Source organism: Prunus persica, chromosome G6 (genome assembly GCF_000346465.2).
Source record: "Prunus persica cultivar Lovell chromosome G6, Prunus_persica_NCBIv2, whole genome shotgun sequence".
Classification (NCBI taxonomy): Eukaryota; Viridiplantae; Streptophyta; class Magnoliopsida; order Rosales; family Rosaceae; genus Prunus; species Prunus persica.
Genome location: NC_034014.1, coordinates 15697314 through 15707254, shown reverse-complemented (window position 1 = coordinate 15707254; position 9941 = coordinate 15697314). Strand labels below are relative to the sequence as shown.

The 9941-nt window shown below is 36.5% G+C and overlaps 1 long non-coding RNA gene across 1 annotated transcript; it reads right to left on the bottom strand.

Moving 5' to 3' along the window:
* LOC109949453 lies at positions 3015-8768 on the bottom strand. Its single transcript, XR_002271920.1, has 2 exons — positions 8416-8768; positions 3015-6676 (listed from the first exon to the last, which is right to left on the bottom strand). It is a non-coding gene; the product is annotated as an uncharacterized LOC109949453 (long non-coding RNA).

Genomic DNA, 9941 nt, shown 5'->3' with positions numbered 1-9941 from the left:
GAAATACCCTTTAAAACTTGTCATGTGATGAGCTCGTAAATAAAGAGTAGATAACCATGTTCAGCAAAGGCCGTGAATATCTACATGTTGGGCGAATTAACTATATTTTAATGAAAATACTCTTTTAAAGCTTTAACCAATTTGAATGCCACCTTTTATTGAATGCCATTATAGGGGCCAAATTAATTTATGAACTAAAAAGTTAGAGACTATATTGATTGGTTTGAAAATTTGAGAATTAAAATGAGCACTAAATGAGTACATCATTTTATTTATGATTCTCATGGCTAGAGTCTCACTCTAAAGTGGTTAATGTTTCAAAGCCCGCCTTGGTCTCCGCCAAAGGCATACTCGCCAGTATCACTCTAAAGTGGTAATTCGTACATTGTTGTAGTGCTTTAGGGAATTTCATTAACTTTTATTCCTTGTCATAGACAAGAAGAAACTCATTAAAAATGAATTAAATCTCTTCGATTAGGTTGAGGATAAAATCATTTTCGGTTGGATTGAAATAGAGAAAAAAAGTAAAAGGGGTCTAGTTCAGTGAAAAAAGACTTTAATTTGCAAACTATCAGTCTTAGATTCGAGCCCACATGGCAATATGGTAGTGCGCGTGTGAAAACTCCCCCTCCCCTTGTAGACTATCACTTGTATTCAAAAAGAGGTTGGAAAAAAAAAAACCATTTTCTGTAGCCACATACCTTCTCGGGCTTTCACCATTTCCTTCACAAAAATATTTAATGTGGGATCAAATATTTTCGTCTCCAATCACGGCACGCCACGTGGAAAAGAAAATTATCTTTTAAATTAATTAATTGAACCAATTTATCTGGCCAATTAATTAATAGAGATAAATATCTTAATTAATAGGATATTATCTTTATTTAATAAGATAATATCATTAATTCAGATATTATCCTAATAAAGAGAAGATAATATTGTTAATTCAGATATTATCCTAATAAAGAGAATATCATTAAATCAGATATTATCTTCAATAAAGAGATATAATCAAGGCCGACTCGATCCCTACGAATTTGGGTAGAGAATAAACTCATCATATTCTCTACGAAACCCTAGCCTTGAGGCTCGTATAAATAGACGACCACATTCATCATTTAAGGTACATCTAAACCTACTCCTAATACCCGAGAAAAATACCCGAAGCTCTCTCTCCCTCTCCACTCTCCATATTCTCCACACGGCTTCGACCACCACACACGTCTCCGGCCACCCGATTCACACCATACATACAACTCCGTTCCCTTTGCTTAGTTATTGTTTTCCTATAAACACTTGAACTAACTTAGGCATCGGAGGGCCTTTAGCCAACATCCCCGGGTGTAGTCTATTTATTCCAATATTTTTTACAGGAATCGAGGAAGAGAGAGAGGAAGATCGAAGGTTGAAGGATCTAGAAGCGAATATTCTCCCGCGAGATTATTTGCACAAACATTTAACACATAATTTTTTTTTTTGTGCAAATATCGGAAATGACCAAGTACTTAGCACTTTTTGCAATATACTGGAATAAATAAATGAAGTTGAGGAATTTACCTTGCCAAAAATTTGAGGCATTTTGGGACTCGTGACTTTTCGGGTCCATTTTTTACTAGGACTCACCTGAGTTTTTAATTTGACTCAGCATAAAAATCTTGTGGCCGTACTTGAATTCAAATTCTTTTATTGATAATTGGACATCCGAACAGCGTTGAACGGCATCGTATGGTTATTACATTGTCATTTTTATGATTGGATTCATAGGCATGATTGAATTGACGAAGCCAATTTTGTTTTAGAGCTCCAGCTAAATTGGGTTTTTGGTGTAATTGAATTTTAATTTAGAGGCCATTTGAGTTAATTTAAGTGAGTTTTTGGCTATATTTGATTTTTTTTTTTTAAAGACTGATATTATGAATTTGGGGATTAAATTTTGGCTATATTTGATAAAAACTCCTCACCATATAAGATTTCAATTTTATAAAAAAAAAAGGTCAATTTTGAGTCAATCTGTTTTGACTCGTTTAATAAACGGGTGGGTTTCGGGTCAACTTGCTAACCCGCTATAATACCTATATAACCTGTTTATTAAACAGGTCGTGTCAACTCGTGTACAACACGCTAACCTGCTAAAAAACAAAGACAAATAGAGACTTCAACACACAAACAAGGGGTTTTGAACCCCTACCATTCTCATTTTTCTCAAACATCTTATCCACTATGCTACAAACAATTTTGTGATTTTATGATATGCATTTTGATATTTATAATGTTTCTTTTTCTTTTGTGTTTTCCTTTCTTTTTCGTCTATTTTCTCCTCTCTTTTTTTTCTCTCTCTCTTCCTTTCCTCTTCTCTCCTTTTTTCTTTCTTTTCCTTCTCTTTAGTTTTCTCTCCTCTCTTTTTTCTTTCTTTCTTTCCTTCAATCTTCTCTTCTCTCTCTCTCTCTCTCTCTATTTTTTTTTTCTTTCTTTTCCTTCTCTCTTCTCTCCTCTCTCTATCTTTTTTTTTCTTTTTTTTCCTTATATTTTCTTTACTTTCTCTGTTTTTTTTAATTTAAATTTTTTCAGTTGTGAGTTTTGTAACATGCATGTTATTATTTATGAACCCGTTACACGACTCGAAACCCGCACGATAAAAGACGACCCGAACCCGACACAACACGTTTATTAAATGGGTTGGATTCGGATTGAGCATTCTTGACACGTTTATTATCCTGACACGACACGAACCCGACACGACCCGACCTATTGCCAGCCCTAATTTCATATCATTAGTACATATTGCAAAACCACGTAGCGACGTGCCACATAGGTTTGGCCAACAGGCCCGGTAAATTTTTGAAATTTCATCTTGATGTTTGCCTAAAAAATTTGCTTCATCACTTGAGGACGAAGAAACACAAACTGATTTAAACTATCACCTGGTTGTTAAGGCCCAAGCAAAAGTATTGCAGGTTCTGGCTTTTCCAAGCGGGACTATGTAGTTGGCCTTACAAATGGAAAAGTATAATCTCTTCTCAAGTCAAAAAGTGAATAGAATTACATTATTATTTCAAACAATTGCATCCTTTTGTCATTCTTACAACAGACATGTATAGTTTTTCTGAGAGCAAAATACATACGTCGCATGCATAACATACTAAGAAACATACAAGATTTATCATAACATGCTTATCTGGATAGCAAATCAACTTTCACAGAGTCATGTAGAAATCAAGTACTTCTTGGAACAAACCTTTGATGGTGTGCTTAACTAAGCCCATTCTGCAGTAATGCAGCCTCCAAAGGAAACGCAAGGCTGAATGAAGATCCTACGCAAGGCTTATACTGTTACACATAAGCTGCATGTACAGAGTACACACCTATTTACAACTCTCATGCACACCAAGCATCCAATAGCTCCCAGCTCCACCTCCCGGTTTCCTTTACCAGTCTCTGTGTGAGATGCCCTGCAAACAAATATAATTAAGGGTCGGTTAAGCTCACCTCTCTATTTATTCTCACAAGAAGAAGAGCTAGTGAAATGGACCCTTTCTTCATGCCAGCGGGGGAAAGAAAAGGGGCCCGCTGCGAGAGGAGAGAGTGATTCAGCTGCTAAGCCCTCTATCTGCAATCTAATAAACTGATCAATATCCACTACAGAAAGATCTGATTTAATGCTGTCCTGCTGATCCGATTTCGCTGGACGCACTTCAGGACAATCAATAACCATATTGAAGAGAATCAACCACCATGGATCCCCGAGGTGGAAACCAAATCTCAGCCTCTGTCCCCACCATACAGCTGGGAGAGTGTTGGATCAAATGTGAGAAGCTACACAATCAATGGTCGAAATAAAGGCAACAGCCTACCTGGTAGCCATCAATTCCATTTGCAGCTTAGACCCCTAGCCACATCCTTAAATTCAACAAGTAGGGGAGCTGATCTTGTGCCAAATCAAACCTTGGATGAATAATACTTCACTTTGTCCCCTTTGTGCCCACAATAGGTTCAAAACACAAATCTGATTCCAGCGATCTCATACGCAGCATAAAGGGCAAAATTTTCAAAGGCAGTTGGATGATATATCCTACCTAGATTTGCCTTCATGAATTACAGGAGAGTCAATTGGCGCTGGGTTTGCCACTCAGCAAATGCTGTTGCAGACACTCAGGAATCTCTTGCCAAAAGGAGGATGAGCAACGATGTTTGGGTGAGCCGGTCCATCTTGGTGCACATCTTATCAAGAGACTCTCCTTGTCCTCCAAGAAATTGATCCCATGTGCGGTGTTGGGAGGACAGTTTAGCTGTTAAAACTTCATCTCATCTTATCCATACCATCATCTCCTATCCTATGTTTAGTTGTACTCTTCTCTTTTTTCTGTTGTACCCGTTGTAATGCCTCTCTGTTGCTTGTTTTTCTGATGAAGTATCTTTCATTCCCCAAAAAGGAAAAAAAAAAAAAAAAACACTACTCTTACACCACTTTACTGTATATCACTAGCACACTTGTGCATACCAAATACTTGCACACTTCCACAACTTGCACAAGACTGCCAAACACTTACTGGGCAAGAGGAGCACATCATCCCAATTAATATGTGTGAGTTCAAAATTCTGATGGTGCACCGCCTAGGACACTCGGTTGAAACAAATTAGGTTTGGCAATCATCTATGACGTGCAAGTGATAAATTATTTTCAAGATTAACCAAATCATAATGATTTTTATCTCTACTTTCAATCAACAAAAGCCTATTGTTCATATCTCTCGTAAAAAGGCGCTACTCAATAATGGCTATCCAGCGACCTTGCTAACCCAAGTATCCATTGGAAGAAAGGGATAAACTAGAAATTAAGAGTTGCAATATATTTATAACATATTATATATACATACACTTTATGAAAATGGTAAACTAATTTGTTATTCCTATTTTGCCATTTCTAATTTTCACAGTTATAACTTATACCCCAATTTCCAAAGGACCAGAAGAAATTTCGAGTTATGAATTGGGAATAAAACCAATGCGGGATGATTAGGTATAGTTCTGAAACCCTGATGCAAGTTCATCCCTTCTCAGACAGAGTCATATCTGAAAGAGGTTCACAATATGTTCTTTAAAAATTGAATATTTGTCCTTCTGTTAGAAATGTCCCAGAAATGTCTGCAATTGAATACTCTACAAACTCTTGGCTAGAAAACTCCACCGAAGAAGGATATTATTGCTGGAAAACCAAAGAGGCAAAAAGAGAGAGGAGGGATTGAAGAGAAATCTTTAGAAAGGAAGAAAAGATGGTGACTCTTTCATCGCGGTACCGCATGGCTACAAAGGCTGGTAGTATTATGCACACTAAGTTCGAATAAAGTTGTACCTGTTCTCCCATCCAAAAGTAAAATTTAATGCATAACATTTTCATTTGAAGCTCATATAAGAATCTACATGCAATGAAGAATCGTTCATTTGAAAAACATTTGGACCAGGCTAGGAATAACTAAATGATGGATCTATCAGTGACTTGCAAACATTCAAAGAGATAATGGTACATGTATAAATAAGCTACATCCATCCTTGAAGGTCCAATTACTTAGGTATAGCTTGATGTATACCCTAACTATATTCATTTTACAGTTTCAACAAACCTACCAGGAAGGAGAGCTCCTTCTGCTTCTGACTCTTCAAAAGTCTTCTACCATTCACATAAAAGTCGTGCTCTTCTACTTGCTCAAAGTATAATCTCCTGTGCAAGCTAGAATAAAATCTTATGATTGCACACATATGAGATGTAGTACTCTAGGATAAGACAATGGGATGGAATAAATAGCAAAGTCCAGAACCTTCATTTCTCTCAGTTTTGCGATATGGTTGACTTATCAGTTCCAGCGCCTTGAGTTAGAAATTCAACGTTTAAACTATTGATAATATTTTTTAAGGAAACGCAAGCAGTTCCAAAACACCAAGCAATAGTGGGAAACAGAAGTGGTGAAGATACTATACAGATGACACAGAAGCACCTCCTTGACACTTAATTCCACATATAGTGCTACCTATCTATCAAACCAGATTTTTCAATGTATAGAAAAACTTAAAACAGTATGACTGATCATGATTTATATTGAAATATGTGTGGCAAAAAAAAAAAGTAAATAAAAGAAGCAATGTACAGACATGAACATGATACAGGAACAGGTCACATGCAATAGAATGGCACATGACTAAGATAAATCACAATGCCAATTTACTTAGCAAATAGTAATTGTAACCAGATCGCCGATAGACTACCAGGTATTTCTTGTAATATACTGCTTGGCCGACCAGGGTCTTCTTAGAACATGGGATGTTTTTGGGGAAGGAGATAAATACGCTCTTTTGCTAAAAGCACATTGATGATATGAAATACATATAACAATAATTGCATTAGCTCTTATTTGTTGTGTATTTTACGATATTGATAATGTTTCCCTGCTACACTACAGATTATGGATTTGTAAAGCATTGTTCTGAACAGTTTTTACTTATTTTCTGTCCAAATGCATATGGAGCACTCCCTTGCTTATGGTAATAGCATATTAAATTATAATAACAAAGAAAGCTTACACAATGTCAATGCCAGACCCAATCATAGTTCTACCCAATGTTCCCATACATCTGTTGTGCCCAACGTCATCTCTTTGGACCCTCTTAACAAGTGCACACATGCCTGTAATCAATTGGACAATAGACTTTTGAGTAGTGCATCGAATATTAAAAATGAAGAGGTATCAGTAGAACAAATATAAAGCGAAAAAATAAAAGAAATAAGTATGATGAGTACTTATTATGCAATAATACAAACTATCAAGAACCCACATTATAAATATTGAGTATTATTATGCAGTAGAGAGTTCAGAAAAGAATAATTTCACAACAGATAATCCATCATTTTATTAAGAGAAACTTCTTTCTCAATTATGAAATAACGAAAATACAAATATATAAGACAGACTAAAACAGCTTTAAGAAATAGGGAAGATTATGGTAACGATGAACGAACAAACACCGAATTTTTCCATCACAGACTTCTCTTATGACGTTCAACTTTATTTACAGCTCAACCAACCCAACCCTTCTCCTAAGCTCACATTCACATGTTCGTGGGCTACTAGTCTAAATAATGAAGAGTGATATAAAAATGTACGTAGGAGAAAGTCAGAATAAAAAATAGACATGGCTAAATGTGATAATTTGTACTGCAAAATTTGTCTGATTGCATAGCATCTTCTGATATGTTGAAATAAAAAAATGAGTAGGAAAACAGTATCCCTGCTTTGAATCCCAGCTCGAAACAAAGTTAACATATCTGCTGTGCCTATAATGTAGTATTGAGTGCAAACCAAAAACTGATAAGCAAACCTCAAGGCAAAGGAATTCCAATACTTCTTATAGATCATAAAACCATACAAAATTGGTCAAGATGCTAATGTCAATAAACTCAATGCCATAGTAGAAGTAGCAGAAATTGATAGGTGACTAGCACTGTAAAATGCTATTCTCACTTGATAAAACTACGTAGAAGTGAGATCAGGAAGAACCATCATGAACCTTCCACAATTTCAAGCAGAATGTAACTACCATTTCCTCCAGACTTTTGTGCCTATTGGATTTATCAAGGCAGGCTTTTGTGCCTATTCTTCACCGCCCCATAAGTCGCTCTTTGTTGGGTAGCTTATTTAGCTACCCAACAAAAAATTTAAAACCAACCTACCAAATCCAAACCTATTTCATCATAGGATTAAGAAACTAGATTTACTTCCTGGTTGAGCAATAAGCACACTTTAATGTGGACCAGTTTTTCTGTGATTAAGCACCGAAAAGGCGAAACCCAAATCAAAACCAAGACAATGCATAATTTCTTCCAATTTGAACTTAAGTTGTATAAAACGAAGATGCCATAAGATGAAGCAATTTATGAAGTAGATTTGAATCTAGCTGTGAAATACGAATTAGACCACCTCATCACTCACAAGTGGTGAAAAAAAGAACTTAACAGCAGGACTTACAAGGCATCACAAACGTTAAACCCTACTCTAATTACTATATATCATAGCACTTCAAAGGTAAAGGGGTCAATGCCCAATTGAGGCAAATTTACACTAAAACATTCAATATAGAAATAGTGGCAAATTTGGAAACTGTTTCCTGTATCTAATAGAAGCACAAACATGCCCATGCTCTGAAATTCACGAGGAAAAAAAATGGAACTTTAGAAGTTCACTCTGAAATCCCAACAATCAAAATAAGAAAACACTTAAATGAAAGTGTTGTCTTGGAATTCTAGAAATACATTATAACCAGGAAGAAAAGTGAAGAATTTCGTATAAGAAAGGAACAAAAGGATATGATAAACAATTAGACTTCTCTAAAGTGGGGAGGCCAGTAAAACTTGAGGATGGCAGTTACCGTCTTGATTGAGCGCCGGCCTTCGTTTGTTTTCTTCTCTGTTGTGATCCCAGTGTCCCCCGTTTAAGGACTCCCGCGTGCTGGCAACGATATGGGCTTCAATTTATTTATGAGTTTTCTCTGCACTTCTCTTTGTCTAGTATTCATATTCTAAGTTGACACAACTTCTAAATCAAATTTTTACAATTTAAAAAAAAATCCGGCTCTCTCTCCAAACTATTCTTAAATATACACTCAGCAAAAAAAAGAAAAAAAAAATCATCAACCCCACATCCCGCTATCTTACCCCTTACCATTGTACTTTGAAGCTTAGTGATTAACAACTAATTTATCATTACTTATTGTAAAATAGAGAGACTCATAGTCTTTAACTTCTTTGGGAGTGTTTGTGCAAATAATCTCACGGGAGAATATTCGCTTCTAGATCCTTCAACCTTCGATCTTCCTTTTCTCTCTTCCTCGATTCCTGTAAAAAAGACTGGAGTAAATAGACCACACCCGGGGGTGTTGGCCAAAGGCCCTCCGATGCCTAAGTTAGTTCGAGTGTTTGTAGGAAAACAATAGCTAAGCAAAGGGTGCGGAGTTTTATGTAGGGTGTAAACCGGGTGGCCGGAGCCGTGTGTGGTGGCCGGAGCCGTGGGGAGAAAATATGGAGAGTGGAGAGGGAGAGAGAGCTTCGGGTATTTTTCTCTGGTATAAGGAGTAGGTTTAGATGTACCTTGAATGATGAATGAGGTCGTCTATTTATAGGAGCCTCGGGGCTAGGGTTTCGTAGGAATCCAGTTGGGCCTGATAATATCTGAATTAAATATATATTATCTCTTAAGAAGATAATATCTGAATTAAATGATATTATCTCTTAAAAAGATAATATCTGATTTAAATGATATTATCTTCTCTTTATTAGGATAATATCTTAATTAATGATATTATCTCTTTAAATAAAGATAATATCATATTAATTAAGATATTTATCCCAATTAATTAATTAGCCAGATAAACTGGTTTAATTAATTAATTAAAGAGATAATCTTCTTTTCCACGTGGCGTGCCCTGATTGGAGACGAAAATATATGCTCCCACAAATGCCCCCAGCTTCTGCATGGCGCTTGTGTGGCATGTAGGAGATGAAATTATTTTTTTCGGACTCTCCAACTGTGTCTGGGCTTTATTATGTGAGTTGGACTCCTTCGCAGATTGGATTCCCAATTGGTGTAGGCTTCTGACTGTTGTTGGAGTTGGATTCCCAGTAGGAATGAGTTTATGATTCCTTCTTGACCCGGGTTGTCCAACCTGTATAAATACAGGGCTTCTCTTCACTCTTTCTCACATTGCAAACTTAACTTCTCTACTTTCTAGCTTGAGAAAGATCTTGGAGAGTTTTGTACTGCTTGTCGAAGAGAGGAGTTGCCGTGCATCCCAAAGTAAGTCGAGCACGTAAATTTTTTATTCATCTTCCCATTTTCGCGGAAGGGACCAGCTGGGTGGGAATAGGCTGGTTGTCGTCGTGACTGGTTGCCAAAGAT